The sequence below is a fragment of the Hemitrygon akajei genome, chromosome 7 (assembly GCF_048418815.1).
Source record: "Hemitrygon akajei chromosome 7, sHemAka1.3, whole genome shotgun sequence".
NCBI lineage: Eukaryota > Metazoa > Chordata > Chondrichthyes > Myliobatiformes > Dasyatidae > Hemitrygon > Hemitrygon akajei.
This window is the reverse complement of record NC_133130.1, coordinates 43,050,206-43,070,237: the sequence shown is the minus strand read 5'-3', so window position 1 is coordinate 43,070,237 and position 20,032 is coordinate 43,050,206. Positions and strand designations below refer to the sequence as shown.

General features: G+C 38.8%; 1 long non-coding RNA gene across 1 annotated transcript in view; it reads left to right on the top strand.

Moving 5' to 3' along the window:
* The first annotated feature begins 895 nt into the window (after positions 1–895).
* LOC140730386 (uncharacterized) overlaps positions 896–20,032 on the top strand; it is a 155,034-nt gene continuing 135,897 nt past the window's right edge. The window contains exon 1 of the long non-coding RNA XR_012099582.1: positions 896–1,029. This is a non-coding gene — a long non-coding RNA (uncharacterized lncRNA). The remainder of the gene's footprint in view (positions 1,030–20,032) is intronic.

Genomic DNA, 20,032 nt, shown 5'->3' with positions numbered 1-20,032 from the left:
TTATGGAGGTGGGTAGAGAAGCTGATAGCAGAGTCATCTCTGAGAGTAGTGAGGTCAACTCTCACCACATGCATGATCTAAGTGATAAGGAGATTTGGGACCGTCATAAATGCTTTATATATTCAGCTTCCTCTGTTTTATCAATAATAATTTTTAACAGCCCTCGCATTGCAGGAACTTGGGTCATAGTCAGTGCATGACAAAACTGATAGTACAATATCACAGGGGCATGTCAGATTTGATAATAAAATGAATGATTTATGGAAAACTGGATGGATGCATGAAGCATAACAGGGAATGTTGATAGATGAGCTGTAATGAGCAGAGGCTGAAGTTCTTGTCCTCAGCCTGAATGATCAGGACCATCTATGCAAAACGTACAGATAGTCGATTGGCAACTCATCTCACACCACACCTATCAAGCTTCAGTAGAACAGGAAATCAGACAGGGTACAAAACACTTTGTGGGTTCCCCATTAATCTGCTTTGCACAATGGCATTGGTCTCTATGATCAGTGGTTGAAATGAAACAGACTTTGAAGTCATGAAGTAGATAAACAGAGATAACAAAACTGTCTCTTTGCTCTTTGTATCAAACCCAGTATTTCTGATTATTTTCTATGTTCAGACATCATTTGTTTTATTTGGGGTGTTCATTTGGTCTGCAAATTATCATGATATCTTGAATTATGTTTTCAGATTGCATAATTGCAAACGTACAGGAACTGTTTTGCTTTTGTTCTTGTAAAAAAAAATCTGCATGTCTGAGAATTGCAAAGCCTTTAATTCCAGATGAAATATTTGTTTATTCTTCCCAGGAGGGAGGAGGCTTACAATAAAATAGAGAAGCATAATATAGTTAAAGATTGAACAGTCTATGCCAAAGTCTGGGTGTGTCAGGTTTGGAGTAGTTTACAATAACAGGAAACAAGAGCCTGCTGAATACAAGACACCATGTTGTACAGAATAAGTTCTGATACAATCTGCAGCAAATACTACATAGCAGAACACAGGAAGTTACAGCTGCTGGTAAGAGCATTTTCAAAACACAATACATTTAGTTCTAAGTTGTTCATTTACTTGAATTGCCACCTCCCTCCATTATCCCTCTCAACTGCCATTTACTCTTATGCAGTCACTAGGTTCTTTAAATGCATTTCCTTTTTAAAAAAATGTGATGTTTCTCAGGAGTGTTTTTCCCCAAGAAAAGAAATAAATACAGAATCTCAAATGTGCACTGATAATTCCTTCCACTCACAAAGGATGGCAGAAGGTGAGAATTCTCTTCCGGAAAGAGCAGCTGCTATGGCTGATTGTCTGAAATGGCTATTTTTCTGCTAACCAAAGGAACTGAGGGCAAACTGGAGTACAGAGTTAGGTCACAGAATTTCACAGTTCTACTGAAAGGTGAAGGAGACACGAGTTCCAGGGGAAATCTGCTCCAAAGCTCTTAAATTGGAAAAACTGAAATAAAAAGCCACAACCACAGAGGGATTTTTGAGAAGGGTATAGTAAAAAATTAAATTAATCAATCACTATTTACTGGATGTGCCAATCATAAGACTTACATTCAAAGCAATAATTAACTTTATTTGAGATGGACAGATGTAGGGAAAGAAGAGAATAAAGAAGTTTATTATGTTACATAGGCTCCATAATTCAATATTTGATTATTATAACAGAATGATAAATTTAGAGAATACAACTAATAATTAATGACTATCAAAGGCCCACATGTTCAATGTGGACAGTGTCATTTGTCTGTGGAGATCCTCTAATCTCCGATAGCTGAGAATTAGACATCTGACAAGATGTGCAAATGCTGTTTCTGCTCATCTTATGCCAAAATTATGCTGATAGATCTGGTGAGCCACTCTTCTCAATCTCTGTGCTAGCAAGCTGGATGGTGGTCATTATTTAGAGTTAGAAATCTTAGTTATGATTCAGAATGTCATGGTTTCAAATATTACTCCAGCAATTGGATCACAAATTAGAGATTGAGAATTTCTCGTGGGATTGAGAATGTAACAACATAAGATTTAGAACAGGAGTAGACCATCTATCCCTTCGAGCCTTCTCAACCATTTCATAATATATCTTCTATCTTAATGCATTATCCTATATTCATTAATTCCCTTAATGTCCAGAAATCTATTGATCCCTGTTTTATCTGAAGACAATGCTAGCATTCTTATCCATCAGTTCTCTCAGGAGAGAGGAAAGATAAAACTTCAAAAAGAAATTTGGTGTTCTCTTAATGTCCAGTCCAACCTTTAATCCCCAACCAATATCTAAAACAGGTAATTCAGTTGTTTAATTATCCTAGTATTGATGGTGGTGTAGTTCATGAATTGGACTCATACAAAAATGCTTGTACAATAAAAATACTTGATTATTTGTAAAATTCTTTGGAATGTCCATGAGCAAAAGAACAGAAAATACAGATGAAACAATATTTAGCCCCTCGTGTCTTGCCAGATATTCAATATTATGAAGGCTGGTATCTTACACTAGCACCACCTTTCTGCACTAACTCCATGACCTTGAATTCCTTTAATAACAAAAAATAAATCTATCAACTTCTGACTTGAACATACTCTGCGATTGAGTTTTCAGAGCTCTCTTGGATACAGATTGCTGGCATTCACTAACTTTAGATAAGGAAATCCCTTTTTATCCTTTCCAGAAAACTGACAACTTATTTCGAGACTCTCACTCCTGATTCTAGACACCACAGTCAAAGGAAACGTAAGTTCAGCATCCACCCTGCCAAGTCCCACAAGAATTTTATGTTTCAATGAAATTACTTCTCATGTTTTCTACAGCACCAGAGAGACTAGACTCAGTTTACTTAATCTCTTCATTTGTGAAAAGCCTGGTATTCCTGGAATCAATATTCAATACCCTCCTGCTATGGCGAGTAAAGCTTCCTTCAGTAGGGAACCAGACCTCAACACTGTATTGCAGAAGTGCTCTCTGGAGCTCTGTGAAATTGAGGCAAGACATCTCTTGTACACAAATACCCCTGTAGTAGAGGCAGAATACCATTTGGCTTTGCAATTGCTTGCTTTTCCTGCATGTAAATATTCTGATTTGTATACTCTTTAAAAATCATCTGAGCCAAAATATCTTTCAATCCCTCTTTATTGAAAAAAATTTCTGTCTTTTTTTTAACTGAAGTGGATGAGTTCACATTTTTCCTTATTATCTTCCATTTGCCATGTCCTTGTCCATTTACATCTGTGAAGATGCTTTTCTACTTCAAAACCCACACTGCCATCCAGTTTTGCATTATCAAATGTTTTGGACAGCCTGATTTAAATCCAAATGTTTCTTCAATATCCTGCTTACATTTAGTTTATAAGAATATGAATTTTTCTTTGTTTAGTTTTGAGTCAACAATGGTTGTCCAGGTAAAGAGCCTCACAACTTCTAAAGCAACTCTAGCGATTTATCTATGCCATCATTCTTGACTTAAAACTCAACAGCCATATGTGCATTTGGACTCGATAATTACTCAGTAATGAAATCTACTTCCTTATTATCTCTTGCTTTTTCCCCACCTTCCTTGAAGACTAGCGGAACATCCAGTAAAACAGCTATCAATGCCCATCATTAGCTGTTCTGATATCTATGCAACTTATTGGAAGAGTGATTCATCAGAGGCAAGTTAATGGTCAGACAGCATGGTGTTAAATTGGATTCATAAAAAAATTCTAAATACACAGCAGGCTTGGAAAGATTTGAACATATTAGATTGTTAGTTTGCAACTAAGAACCAGAACCAGTGTAACATCATGTTCTTATTAAGAGGTTATTTATAGGTATATCAATTTTCCATTTAAGCAATGGAGTATGATATTTACTTTCCCAGCATTGTGTAAAATAAATTAAATTCTCACTCAATTTCTTTTTTGGGAAATTCAGAAGATAATAGTAATAAAATTAGCAACATACTCATAATAGAACAAAATATGAGGTAATAATATTATATCCACATGTTTTAGATTTTTGGTGTGATTGACAGGTTTGCAGATTTCAGCCATTGTGATTTTCAGGGAACTGCAGTGGAATCTCCATTGACAGCCTGCCTTCATACCTAACTGGACGTGGAGTGACTTAATGTACAGTATAGGCTCATTGTTAAAACATTTCCTGATTTTCGTGACCATAAAATAATAAGAATGATTCAGAAGTTAATCATTTGGTAAGTGCTTTTGGCAATGATAGGACACTAGACAAACATGATTATTATAAATAACAAATGCTTTGTGGTTTAATTATTTCTGAATTGGTTAATTCTCATTTATATTTAGTTGGCATAATTAGTTCAATGTATGAAAGATTGAAATTTCCTGAAGATCAACAACATAATCCAATAATACAGATAATGAACGTCCAACTCACAATGAGTCTGCTTTAAAGCCCTGTTGTTATTGGATAATCTGCCCCAGAAATGAAAGTGGCACAATCCCATTTCAAGACCAATAAATTGATCACATTCTTATTGATCTTTAAAGTACTTATTATGCATACAATCAAGGTATTAAAGTTTTAAAATGGCCTTGGACTATTAATCTCACCCAGATGGAATTCCTCCAATAATCCTTGAGAAAACCATTCAGGAAATGTCACAGTTCTTGACACATTTGTGTAAGGATTTTAAAAATATGGAGACTGAATTTAAGGACTTGAATGTGGCACAGATAGCTCTGTCTTACAAATATGATGTGAAGGAGCTCTTGGGAAATTATAGCAAAGACTGGAAATTGATCAAAATTACTTTATGAGATGTTTCATAAACAGAGGTCTATAAAGGAGTTAATAAGAGCAGTCAAAATGAATCTTGATGGGATGAGCCATGCCTCTTGAAACTAATGGAATTCCTTTGCCTGATAACTAAATTTATGGATGAGTATTATCTACTGGATACAATTTTTTTTTTGTTCTTAGAGGGTTTTGATAGATGAGGGCTCCAAAGAAGACAAAGACAAACAGAGTTAATGGGAAATTGTCTAACTGATTGATAATTGGTTTGGCTATAATGTGGAAAAGCAGCTAGACAGAAATACCTGGTTAAAATGGATCAAAGGTCGGGGAATACAATTGAATACTGTGTGAAACATTGTGCTTCTACAAAATTTCACGGTACCATAGTAACACCTCTTATGGAATGCAGTAGGCTAGGTAGGTATGAATAACATAGATCTTTTTGTTAAATTGCCATTCAAATTATATTTCTCTATTCTTTTAAGAGTTCCGGAGAAATGTACTGATTCTGTTTAGGAACCTTATCTGTATCAACAATCTGTACATTGTCGTGTCCTTCATATAAAATCTCAGTAAATTAGGAATTCACAACTATGCCAATTATGATAACCGATAGTATTAACTTTTCCCTTTTCTTAAAATGTAAAATATATTCCTCCATTAACACTAACTGTTGTTTTTAATCCAGATAGTTCATTTGCATAGAGCAGGATAGTGCAGACCACGAGGCCCAAATTTGATTCCAAACCATTCTGAAGTAACTAATTTTCAGGAGAAGCAGGGGGAATATTTTTAGAAGGTTTTGTGCAAATCCCTGCTCTAACAATCTCAAATAAATATGCGTCTAATTACACAGGATTGATATTCTAAAAACTGCTAATGAGTTACAGTGAAGAGAAACACACATTTTGTCAAGAAATGTTCAGGTTTAAAAAATTTATATGAAATATGAACCACTTGGCAAAATTCAGACAGGGAAAACATAAAGTCTAGAAAAGACATTAAGAAATTTTGGAAAATAAAGACTGGCATGATATAAAGCTTCCAATGATCTCAGAAGAGGTATTCACATTCTACAGTTTCTGAAGAATTTTGGAAGTGTAAATAGTGGTGTAGTGTAAGAAACACAGCGGCCAGCATACACCAAGCAAACTCCCACATAGTGGATGGAATTAATGGGCCAATTATTGGCTAGAAATTAGTATGTGCCAATAAAGACATCAGAATGGGATCGTAGTCCATATGTTTATACCTCCTTGAGAGTCTGTGCTAAAAAAATACAATAATGCACAAGGCCCAAAGGGACATGCAATACTGAAGAGGCGTTAAACTTGAAAAGGGTCACCTTCTCCAACTTCAGCATTGCAGAACATATGATTGTTTCAGCTAATGAGAGAAGGGTTTCAGGAATCTGAGGGAGACTTGTCTATTACTCCATTTGAAGGTCTCCATTGCTGAGCACCATATCAGAGCCCTATTAAGTTATCTTGAATCAAGGCTCACAAGCATTGGAAAGCCCTTGGTATTTGAACTCCACAAATGTTATGTTGTCCTAACATGCATTAACCTATTCATTATTTGGCATGTCTGATCTGCTTTTCATGCATATATAAAACCTACATACAGATGAATTAGCAGCAGGAGTAAGCCACTCAGCTTGTTAAGTCTAGCATTCAATAAGCTGATCTGATTGCTACCTCAGCTTCATATTCCAATCTACCCACGGTAAACTTTCATCCTCTTGTTTATCAACAAACTATCTAACACCTGCTTTAAAAATAATCAGTGACTCTATTATCCTTGGAAGAAGGGAGTTCTAAAGGTGGTTATATATCTGGGAGAAAATAGATTGCCTCATTTCTGTCTTAAAGGAGCAATACCTATTCATATTAGCAACCTCAAGTTCTAGATTTTCCTACAAGAACAAAATATCCCTCCACATTCACCACATTATACCTCCCAGTATTTTAATTGTTTCAGTTCTGGTGCATATGACACACAGGGGACCTGGAAGGAAACTAACATAATTCAAAGTTCAAAGGTCATTTATTGTAAAAAGTATGTATACGTTATACAGCCTTGAGATTTGTCTTTTAACAGGCAGCCACAAAACAAAAAACCCCCCCAAAAAACCCCATATATTAAAAACAGGACCGTTAAACACCCAATACTCAGGGGTGTAAAAATGCGCAAATGGAGTTCTGAACTGAGGTCCACAAGAGTCCCATCATTCAGCGTAGTTCAGCGCAGAGCCAAGCAAACCTCGTGGAGCAGTGACCTGAAGCATCCCATCTCTCGCCTCAGGCCCCGACACCCTGACCTTTACAATCTGGTTTCAGATTCAAATGATTTTTCACAAACAAAAACATGGCACTTTACCATTAAATTTCCAGATAATTGGTGTTGGTTGAGACATAGAGAGAAAGCTTTTCTATCTTTCCAAATTATTCTTTATAACTTACTCCAAGACAGAACAGGAATAGAGTGGGCCATTTGTTTCCTATTCTGTTCTTGCTTGCTCTTAGTGAGGCAGATATTAAAGACCTTTTAAACATGCAAGATAATGCACGCGGAAGATTCATCTCTGTTGACTTCAATGAAATCAGATTTTACTATGTGCATTCAATATTATAGCACTTCCTATCTGTAAATTACTAAAGGCAAATTTCGGCCTTGATGTACTTCAATGAGGCTACAAGATCTTAAACGAGAAAGTCTGCAGATGCTGGAAATCCAAGTAACACACACAAAATACTGGAGGAGCTCAGCAGGCCAGGCAGCATCTATGGAAAAGAGTAAACAGTTGATGTTTTGGGCTGAGACCCTTCATCAGCATCTTGCGCATATTGTAGATTCATTGTACACCCACATTACTAAATGCACAGGAATTCGTTATCGGCTTTGTTGCAATGCTGCTTGCCTGAAAGGTGTTGAAATGCACAGAGCACTGCTAAAATTTGCAAATAAAGTATTTCCTTTTGTTGCAATGTATATAATTTAATCTGAGTGCAGTTTCGGAGGAAACCTTGGGTTCAATCAAAAATAATTTACGTTGTTTTAAAGAAACAACAAATCCTAGTCCTTACTCAGCCAAATTATATTTCTGCTGTTTTTCTATTTGAATGCATTTTACGTAAGTAATTAGAATGTTAGATGTTTTCAATTATTCTTCTCCTGATTCTGTGGGACATTCATGGGATATCAAATTTAAGTGATGTATCAGTTGACAAACAGCTGAATAAAAAGTAGTCCAGTTGCCAGAGTGGAGGTAGGTAGTTGAAATTCTCATACATACACTGTTTTTCCAACAAGCAAACCATTGTTTATACATTATAGATGATTATTTAACATCACATCTCCTTTGGAATATTAAACATTCCTAGCCAAAAAGTTGCCAAACTTTAGTTATGCAACATTTCAGACTCTATAAACATTTATTACAAACAAACTATCATTGCTGCATATGTACATAATGATTCATTTTGTTAATTTAGCCAATTTGGCAAAGATCACACTGCGCTTTGTTAGCTAGAACGGGAGAAAAGCCAAAGGGCAAAATGGCTGATAGCCAGGGCAAAAGTAAGATTTATTGCTTTCAAGATAAAACATAAAGCAACATGGCTTAAAAATGGCAAACACACCTAACTGGATTTCACAATAAACCCACGTTGAGAAACACACAGTCCTCGGGATAGACAGATATGAACTTGCAAGAGCAGTATTTAAAAGCAAATGTAAAATTTTAACAAATTCCAGTGAGAATCCTCCTCATCTGTGTGATTGTATTTTCATTATGCTTGTGCTCAAAAGCATGAGAACACAAAAGATGGCAAGATAAAGCAACAAATAAACTGGGACTAGGAATGGAATTTTCCATTACTCTGGGTCCAGATGTAGGAAAAACTCTCCCTAATCAGGGCTAAACTGTGATTCAGTTGTTTACTTTTAAAACATATTTTTACAATTGTTTGTAATTTTCTGATTAAATTCTCCTATTGCTTTCCTTTCAACTTTGTCGAATGCAGTATGCTTTTATTGTGACTGTTTATGATACAGCTCAAAGTCTCTCTTTTCCTTTGACGTTGGGTTCAGAAGGAGTGGAGTGCACTGCATTGTTTGCATTGCCAGTTTACAAGATGATTGCAATGGCGTAATTATTACTTTCTAGCCTTATGATCAAGAATGCACAGTTTTTGTGACTCTTGATAATGAATCTCATGATTTTTTTCTTTTCTGAAATATTGTGAACTCCTTTTCAGACAGTGCGAATAGGAAGAGGCATAGGGAATTAGTACATTAGTTGGCTATACCATTCACTTAACACTGCTTGAATTCCTAATTGTGTTTATGCTGTTACCCAATGTGTATTTCTCTTTTCTAATAAAAGTAACCTTTTATTAAGATTTGTCCCAGGAGGCCAGGAATTCCCAAACCCCCAATTTCCTGTTCCTTCTTTTCGTGTGAAGAATCGTTTGACCTTGTTGTAACTCTTACATCCTCGCCCTTTTCTACAAAGTGACATTGAGCTGTGATTTGAGTGATGTGAAAATGCAAGAACTGGAAGTAGGAATAGGCCATACAACCCTTGAATCTGCTCTGCCTATCAGTACATACTTGTACCTCAAGTCTATTTTTCTGACAAATTCACAAATCCATTTTGAAAATTCTATCAGTCTCAACCATGACAGAACATTCACTGTCTCTTGGGTACATTCACAACCCTCTGAATAAAGAAATTCTTCCTCATTTTTGTTAAGCCCTGAAGAAGGGTATTGGTCCAAAATGTCAACTGCTTATTCATTTCCATAGTTGCTGCCTGACTTGCTGAGTTCCTCCAGCATTTTGTGTGTGTTGCTTTATGTTTACTCTTGCCTTGAGGAATATAGTCTGTATAAGAAATAATACTTCAAGCAGTCCTTATTGATAGATGTCTCTCAAGAATGATTGATGTCCAAGATTTCTTCAATGACTTAAGAGTTATTTTTATTATTAGTAGTAGCAAGCTTCAATTAAACATTGTATAAAAGAGATGTCTTAACTCAAAATTATGCCTGTATTGGATAAAGGTTGAAACTTGTTATTCGTGATGATTTAAGTGATGTTTCAAGAATGAAGCTCCACTTTGACTGTACCTTTGAAGTATTTTTGGTTTTCTCCCTATTTTTCTGCCACTTCTTAGCTTGCCACATGAGCCTGGCACTTCACCAAAGCATTAATCCTAGGCTGGAATTTAGAACTCTACTCCAACATTGAAGGAACAGCTGTGAAGGCGATGTTGATCATATAAGGAGACACATGGGGAAAATAATGATTTATCTAAAATTATCTCTTTATTTTCCTATGTTCTTCATTTATTTAAATGGCCTCTGGCTAGGCTGCCTGCAGTGTCAGATTCACCTCCTAAGTTCACTCAGTTCCATTGTGTTCTTCCAAAATGCTCTACAACGTTTGCAGTCTCTATGTCTCTACTCACCCTCCATCCCATGCAAAGTTACCAAATGAGCACCCCTAACGTTTCCATTTACCAAACCTTCTCAAGCAGCAATGCCACCACTTGTGGCATTTGTTCTTTCTTGCTTCTTTTCATGCCTTTCCCTTCTTTGTAACTAAAGATACTTTTGACTACTGCGCATTTAATACAAATTATGTAACTACACCCTTCCTCCCCTCTATTCCCCATAACTTTCCAAAGTTCAAAGTCAAAAGACTGAAGTAAATTTATTATCATAGTACATATATGTCACCATACACAACCCTGGGATTCACTTTCTTGCGGTGTACTCAACAAAGTCAATAACTTTAACAAAATCAATGAAAGACTGCACCCAACCGGATGGATAATAAACAATGTGCTAAACACAACAAACTCTGCAAAACAAAAGAAAATAATAATACAGTAATAATAATGATAATATAAATAATAAATTTGCAATAAATGTAGAGAACATGAGTTGAAGTATCTTTGAAAGTGAATCCATAGATTGTATGTACAGTGCAGTGATGGGACTAATGAAACTGAGTGAAGTTATCCCCATTGGTTCAAGAACTTGATGGATCAGGGGTAATAACCACTCCTGAACCTGATGCTGTGAGTCCTGATGTTCCTGTACCTTCTGCAGTGAGAAGACAGCATGGCCAGGAAGCTGGGGGTCCTTACTGATGGATGTTGCTTTCCTGCAATAGCGTTCTGTGTAGATGTGCTCAATGGTGGGTAGAGCTTTACCTGTGATGGACTGGGCTGTGTCCACAACTTTTTGTAGATTTTCCATTCCAGCCCATTGGTGTTTCAATATCAGGCCATGATGCAACTGTGATGAGAGACCATTATAAGGATGGTTAGTACCCAAGTGCTGGAGTATCCGAGGCTAGGATTAAGACACGGTATGAGACTGAAACAAGATGTGAGCACTAAACAAGATGCTAGACAACAGCCCAAGGTGGGTTTACAATTGAGCACCAAACCTTCGTTCATGTGCTCTTTAAATACTGAAATCCTGGCGCCAAAACATGGCAGTCAACTAGTGGGTGGTCTTGAATCCTTAAAGGGGCTGAGCCAACTATAGATACTCTGGAGAGTTAGAGCATTGAAATTCTGGAAGCTGGCGTGGTTGGGTGCATATTGTAACAGCAACCAGTCAATATACTCTCCATCACACATCTATAGAAGTTTGTCAAAGTTTCTGATGTCATGCTGAACCTTCGTAAACTTCTAAGGAAGTAGGGTGCTTTCTTTGTAGTAGCATTTATGTGATGGACCAGGACAGATCCTCTGAAATGCTAACACTAAGGAATTTAAATTTGCTGAGCCTTCTCCACCTTTGATCCCTCGGTCATGACTGGCTCATGGACCTCTGATCTTCTCTTCATGAAGTCAATAATCAGCTCCTTCATCTTGCTGACGTTGAATGAGAGTTTGTTGTTATGGCATCACTCAGCCAGATTTTCAATCTCTGTCCTATACGCTAATTCATCACCACCTTTGAATCGGTCAACAACAGTGGTGTTGTCAGTAAACTTAAATATGGCATTGGAGCTTAGCCTCAAAGTCATAAGTGTAAAGTGAGTAGAGCAAGGGGCCTATGCACACAACCTTATGGTGCACCTGTGCTGATACGATTGTGGAGGAGATGTTTTTGCCTATTTGATATGACAGGGGTCTGTAATTGTTGAAATTGAGGATCCAGTTTCACAAGGTAGTGATGCCTTCTGAAACATCAACTATTCCTTTGCATCCACAGGTGATGCCTGACCTGCTTAGTTCCTCCAGCTGTTTGTTTTTTCATCTACTTTCAGGAGTTAGATTAAGCTCAGACATGTTTCAACAGAAATCTATAAGGATACAACAGAGCAATAGCAAGAAAATGTGAAATAGATGACAAACCATATGGTTGTCACCTTCAGGTACAATGGAAAGTATGGTCCAACTCACTTTCTTTAAATTAAGCACCCTGTTATTCTTAACAAAGTGATCCCTATTGGGATCTATGGAATTTATGGAATTATGCAAAAATATCAGATGTTAACTCAAACAAAAACCAGGTTTCAGTTCTAAATGTAAATTGTAAATTGCAAGCAATAAATTGAAGTTAAAAACACACCTTTGGAAATGAACAATATTGTTGACGGAGCACCGGCTGGCCCACAGCATGGGGGTGGCTGCTCAAGAGTTTCAAGTTAAAGCAATACGGGTTTGTTAATTGATCTGCATCAAACCAGGCAACATGAGCTAAGTTACAGTATTTGCACCATTGTGACTGGAGTTCAAGCTGGCAAGCCAGGCTGATGCTGTCACTTAGCATCTCAAACATGATCACAGGTATAGGCAATCAATAGATGAGATATTTCTATACTCAGAGGCAGCCCTAACAACATTATTCTTTGGTGTTTCTGAATCTCTGTCTCCAGAAGTTTTTAGGCCATCTATGTGAATTACTTTGTCCCAGCAAAGGTATTTGAACATTCAGAGGTGGCTGCCACTGTAAATATGTAATTCAAGGTTGTGTTGTCAGCCCACAAATATGGAAGTAAACAATGTCTTTTTAACTATTGAAATTGTTCAATGGTTCAATTTAATATCAGAGAATGTATGCAGTAGACAACCTGAAACTCCTACTCTTCACAGACATCCACGAAACAGAGAGAAAAAAACCCAAAGAATGAATGACAGAAAAATATTAGAACACCAAAGCACCCCTCTCCCCTCCCAAGCACAAGCAGCTGCAAAAGCATCGGCAATAGCATCGGCAATAGCATGCCGCCAGAGACCATGATCTAGACTGCATCAAAAGCTACAGTTCATCCTAAGACTTCGATATCTCAGCAGGCTCTCTCTCTCTCACTGACGAGGGAGAGAGAGATATTGCTCCTGCCACAGCGAGAGGGGAGGCTAACAGCCTCCTGTTTCGATGTTACATTCTGCAGCGCCCCTTATTTGTATTCCGGACTCCATCAAGGGAGAGAGAGAGAGATCACTCGAGCACAGAAGCCTCTGACAGCCATGCCTGCTGTCTTGATCTTTCGATCTTCCCCAACAATTCAATTGGTGACATCAGCTAAAACTCAGGTTGTCTGAAGGCACACATATTCCAAGCCATTCCTAAAGATCCCGAAATGCAAGGCCACTCTGTGAATTCTGAGGGCAAGAACCTGCTACCAGTGAACAATGTTCTTTGAGTGTAGCTGTAGATCATGGATTCTGACAGGATCCCAGCCACCTTGAAAAGGGAAAACAAAGAATGAGAAAAGGAGATTTAAGCTGTTTCGCAGATGAACTGGAAGAAGTTGCCCAGGTCCTAAGACACCTTTGGCATCATATTTAGCCCCTCCCACCAAACTCAAGTGTATAGATTCACATACTGTTACCTTTGAACTTATGTGTATAAAAACGTGATGTACTTCTTCAGAAGAAGGTCTGTTTGTCATGATGAATAAAGACTTCTATATCACCAGCTTCACTGTCTCCCTGGTGACTTAGATCAGTCACATAAATCCCTCAGTCTTGATTTCCTACAAGGGGGAGCATTTCTCCACCTAACCCATGAGCAGCTTGCTGGATCTGAAGTGCCTCAATGAAATTGACTCTTATTCTTCTAAATTTCATTTTACTCCACCCATCCTTTCCATTTAAGCAACCCACTTGGATAAGTCTAGCAAACCTATGAACTGCTTCCAGTTTGTAAAATCTTTTCATAAATAAGGAAACCAACACTATGCATAAACCTCCATGTGTGCACTTGACCTACAAAATCAAGCATAACCTTATTTTTGTGTTCATTTCCTCTAACCAAGAGCAATCACAGTTTGTATTATCTTGCTGCACTTAAATGTCAGTCATATAGAAAGAAAATATCGAGGAAGCACACAGCAGAGCAAGATCAATCCATGTACCTGTATGCATTTGCAGCGATATGTGAAACTAGGCCCTTGATTGATTATGGTGGTTGCACTTTGGTGGAAATATCCTCCTGCATTTGCAAGAAAATGATGCAAGGAAATTTGGTGCTAGAATAAGCAGAACTGACACTTTAAGTCAAAGGACCTGGAGCAGTAGGCTGGCATTTAGGAGCTTATTTATTCTTACATTTCCACAACATCTAAAGGCCTAGAAATGATCAGAAACTTGTGTACTTCATACCTTAAGAAAGGCAACATTATTTAGCTTTGTTCTGGGCAAGTACTATTTTTGGGAAAAATCCCTCAGGAGTAACCAAATTCACCCTGGATCATGTGGACCTTGGAAATATAAGACCTGATTTAGTATGGAAAATGCATTTGTCATTTTGACAACACAACATTTCAAAATGATCGGCACAGAGAATTAGTGCTTTGCCACTGTTAACATAATGACAGCTAACTATAAGAAATATGTCTTAATTTAACGAGTGTGCTCCAAATGCAGAGATTCCTCCTTGGGAATGTATTTTATTTAGGGGCAGCTCAGTGGTCCAACTAGTGGAGCTGTTGCCTTGCAGCTTCAGTGACCTGGGTTCGGTCCTAAAGAAGGGGAAGGATATAGCTCAGTCCATCACAGGGAAAGCCATTGTCAACATTGGATTCACTTAGAGCTACAAAAAAAAACATCCATCATCAAAAACCTACTATCCAGGTCATGTTGTCTTCTCGCTACTATCACAGGGCAGGGGATACAGAAGTCTTCGGTTCCACACCACTAAGATCAGGAACAGCTATTACTCTGCAACCATCAGCTCCTGAACTGACATAGATAACTTCTCTAGCAACAGCTGATCTTACAACCTATAGACTCACTTTCAAGTAATCTTTGATAGCTCTTGTTCTCTTTTTTTATTTTCACAGTTTGTCTTCATTTGCACATTGGTTGTTTGTCAGCCTTTATGTATGGGTTTTCATAAATTCTGTTGTATTTCTTTATTCTTCCTGTAAATGCCTGCAAGAAAATGAATCTCAAGGTAGTATTTGGTAACATATACATTGGATGGCATCCCTTAGTCTTGTGAGACCATGGATCTGCACCTGGAAACTCTTGCGAGTGTCCTCTCCGGGGCACAGACCTGGGCAAGGTTGTATGGAAGACCAGCAGTTGCCCAAGCAGCAAGTCTCCCCTCTCCACACCACCGATGTTGTCCAAGGGAAGGGCAAGGGCCGATACAGCTTGGCACCAGTGTCGTCGCAGGAGTTGCCAGAACGAGGTTAAAGACAACATAGGGACTCCAGCTCCGGTTTTATATTCAGGGATTATTCCCCAAGCCTTTCCCATGAGTGGGTATGGCCGCAAGGCAGCGGAGGTTTGAAATCAGAGTTTTCCCTCTCTTAGATGGACTGCCTTCCCAGGCTGACAAGCTCCATCTACCTGAAGCACTGGTTTTAAGGCACCAGGACCCACCTTCACCCCTTCTCCTGTCAGTAGAAACAGTTCTGTTGAGCTTAGAGGCTAAGCTACACGAGAAGGCCAGGAGTTGGACTTGGTTGTCAGAGGCTATTTGAGGTGCATGCCGTGAGGAGCACTTTTAGGCAGTGGTAGCTTGACCCACTACCACTGCTCGGCTTGACAACCTTGGAACCAACATATGCAAACTGTGATAATAAATTTACTTCGAACCTTGAACATTGTACAAAATTCGAAGATTCTCTCTGTGACTGCCTGGGTTTCCCCAGGATTTATTTATGTATTTATTTTTAATTTTGTTTTTCATTTATTAATTTACGGGATGTGGGTTTTTACCAGCTAAGCCAGCATTTATTGCCCATCCCTAGTTGCCCTTGAGAAGGCGGTGATGGACTGCCATCTTGAACTGCTGCAGACACTGAGGTGTCGGTACAACCACAGTACTATTAGGGAGGGAATTCCATGATTTTGACCCAGCTCTGTTGTCCTCCCATATCTCACAGTCCTTTAATCAGCCACTATATAGTCTCAAGTGTGTGAGAGAGTGGTAAAATCTAGGGGAATCTGAGAGAAATGTAGGGAGATAAATTGGAATTAGTGTAGGATTAGTGCAAATGGGCACTTGATGGTTGATATTGACTCTATGGACCAAAGGGACTATGACCACACCGTGTGAGTCTATGACTCTATAAGGAGATTTAAGTGGCAGTCAGTGAGTTTTTAATCAACGCTTTCATGGGTTATGAACATAAATTCAATATACGGAGATGGGAGTAGACTCTCACATGGTGGATTGGATAGTGGACTACTTGACAGATAGACCTCAGTATGTGCGGTTGGGAGACTGTAGGTCTGACACGGTGGTCAGCAGCACAGGGGCGCCGCAGGGAACCGTACTCTCTCCGGTCCTGTTCACCCTGTACACATCAGACTTCCAATATAACTCGGAGTCCTGCCACGTGCAGAAGTTCGCTGATGACACGGCCATAGTGGGGTGTGTTAGGAATGGACAGGAGGAGGAGTATAGGAAACTGATACAGGACTTTGTGATATGGTGCAACTCAAACTACCTGCGTCTCAATATCACCAAGACCAAGGAGATGGTGGTGGACTTTAGGAGATCTAGGCCTCATATGAAGCCAGTGATCATTAATGGAGAATGTGTGGAGCAGGTTAAGACCTACAAGTATCTGGGAGTACAGTTAGACGAGAAGCTAGACTGGACTGCCAACACAGATGCCTTGTGCAGGAAGGCACAGAGTCGACTGTACTTCCTAAGAAGGTTGGCGTCATTCAATGTCTGTAGTGAGATGCTGAAGATGTTCTATAGGTCAGTTGTGGAGAGCGCCCTCTTCTTTGTGGTGGCGTGTTGGGGAGGAAGCATTAAGAAGAGGGACGCCTCACGTCTTAATAAGCTGGTAAGGAAGGCGGGCTCTGTCGTGGGCAAAGTACTGGAGAGTTTAACATCGGTAGCTGAGCGAAGGGCGCTGAGTAGGCTACGGTCAATTATGGATAACTCTGAACATCCTCTACATAGCACCATCCAGAGACAGAGAAGCAGTTTCAGCGACAGGTTACTATCGATGCAATGCTCCTCAGACAGGATGAAGAGGTCAATACTCCCCAATGCCATTAGGCTTTACAATTCTACCGCCAGGACTTAAGAACTTTTTAAAAGCTATTATTAATGCTTTTTGAGATAGTGATTTAGATGCATATCATATTTTTTACTGAGTTAAGTATTGTATGTAATTAGTTTTGCTACAACAAGTGTATGGGACATTGGAAAAAAGTTGAATTTCCCCATGGGGATGAATAAAGTATCTATCTATCTATCTATCTATCTATCTACTTGCACTGTAATTATGAATAATGTTGTCACACCAAATAGAACATCATGAATACATTGACTCATTGTCCCTTCAGAGTAGTATTCCAGGGGTTCACCAATCTCTGACTGAAGAAGTTGTCATTTCACTAATAAATGGTCTATGTCTTATTCTGAAATTGGTCCTAGATACCTTGCCTAAGGGAAACCTCTTCTCTACTGCTGGCCTATGAAGGGCTTTAATAATTTTGCAAGTTTCAATTATTTTTTTCTTATTCTTTTAATCTGGAGATATCGCAGTCATTATCTATTAAATATTCCCTCATAGAGTAAAGCTTCCTTCTCTGGAAACAGTCAAGTGAATTTTTGCTATACTTCTTCCATAATGTGCATTCTTTATCAGGTAAAGAGAACAAATCTCTGCACAAAGTTCCAGGTGTAATCTTACCAAATCCCTATAAAATTGAATTAAGACCTCCTTAGTCAAATCTTTCCATATCAAAGGCTAATATATTATTTTCCCTCCTAATCATTTGCTGCAGCTGCGTGCTGGCCTTGAGTGACATGTGTCTCAACTCACAACTGTCACTATTTTAGTGTTGTCAGCAGACTTGAATATAAAACATTTGGTTCCCTCAGCCAAATCATGGATAGATTGTAAACAGCTGGGGTTCAGCACTGATAATCCCTGCGGAATCCCAAAAGTCACACACAGACAGTCTGTAAAACATCTGTTTATTCCCATTCGTTACTTTCCTTTTACGAATCAATTCTTAATACATGTCAGTATTTTACTCTCAATTCCATATGCTCCAAAATTTGTGGCCAACCTCTCATGTGCAACCTTACTGAAAGCCGTCCAAAAATTTAAATTCACCACAGTAATTGTTTTTTCCACAATCTATTCCATGACTTACATTCTCAAAGAACTCCAGAAGAGTCAAACATGATTTCCATTTCATAAACCTAAACTAATTATTCAAGGTCTCCTGTTATTACACCTTTCATTGTGGATTCCAGCATTATTGTCCAGGAAACATTTGACAAGCAGGTTAGTAAATCCCAATTTTCTCTCTTTCTCCTTTTTGAAATAGTGAAGTCACATTTATTACCCTACAGTTGTTAGCAATGATTTCAGAAGCTACCAAACTTTGGGGGATGACAATCAGAACATCTTCTATTTCTAAAGCCACTTTCTTTAGAACTCTGGAAAGGCATATGACACAAACACATCCAAGAATCACTGCCAACCATTAAGCACCATTTTAAGTTATTTTAATGGAAGATGGTGCCAGAGAGCAGTGAGCTGTGAACAGCTCCCAAAGAAGTCAAAGCCTCTAACCTGATGACATGTACATCAATTTCTCCTTCTGATAGTGTTTCCATCCCCCTTCCCTCTTCCTCTATTCCCCACACTGGCCTCTTACCTTTTCTCCTCACCTGCCTATCACCCAGTACCCCTCCTTTTTCCCTTTCTCCTATGGTCCACTCTCCTCTCCTATCAGATTCCACTCTCTCTAGCCCTTTACCTTTTCCACCAACCTGGCTTCTCCTGTCACCTTCTGGAATGTCTTCTTTCTTCTCTCCCACCTTTTTATTCTGACATCTTCCCCCTTCCTTTTCTGTCTTGAAGAAGGGTTTCAGCCTGAAATTTCTACTTTTTATTCATTTCCATAGATGGTGCCTGACCTGCTGAGTTCCTCCAGCATTTTGTGTGCGTTACTAATCATCAAACATTCCCGTTTAGGACTACTAGAGCTGAAATCTAAGTCACAGTCACAGTTACTTCAGTAAATAACATTGTTTCAAGGCTTTTCAACGTAATCTATTAATGTTTAAAATCAGCAAACTCCGGACAGGAGACCACCCAGGAAGAGAGTGCAGTTTTTACTGATGAAAGAAATGCAGCTGCCAAGCTGAGCTGCAGGTAAAACTAAAACACAGGGTCCTGAAGCCCCCACTGCCTTCTTTCCTCCTGGCTAATGTACAGCCTCTGGAAAATAAAACTGAAGACCTCAGAGCAAGTTTAGAGTACCAAAAGGATATCAGGGACTGCTGTGTACTTTGCTTTACAGAGACATGGCTCACCCCCAGCATTTCTGACTCTGCACTCTGGGTCAAGGGATTCATCTTGCACAGTATGGACCAGACAGCAGCATCAAGTAAAGATAGAGATGATGGCATTGGCTTCATGATTGACATTGTGGTGCGCATATGTTGCAGTTCTGACTCAGTCCTGCTCCTCTGATCTGGAACATCTTATTGTCAACTGTTACCCATTCTATCTGCAGAGAGCATGATGGTTCAAGTGTACATTCCACCCTGGCTAATGCCAAGAAGTTGGCACTGGAGCACATGAGCCCAATGATCAACAGTTATGGGACATCATACAGTAATGCCTTCCTAATCATTGCAAAGAACTTCAACAGGCCAGCTTGATGAAGTCTTTTAGAACTTCCATCAACATATCACCTGTGGAACCAGCACGCTTGCCCACTGTTTCACCACCATCAAGAACACATATCATGTCATTCCACTCTACACTTGAGCAAGTCTGATCACCTGGCTGT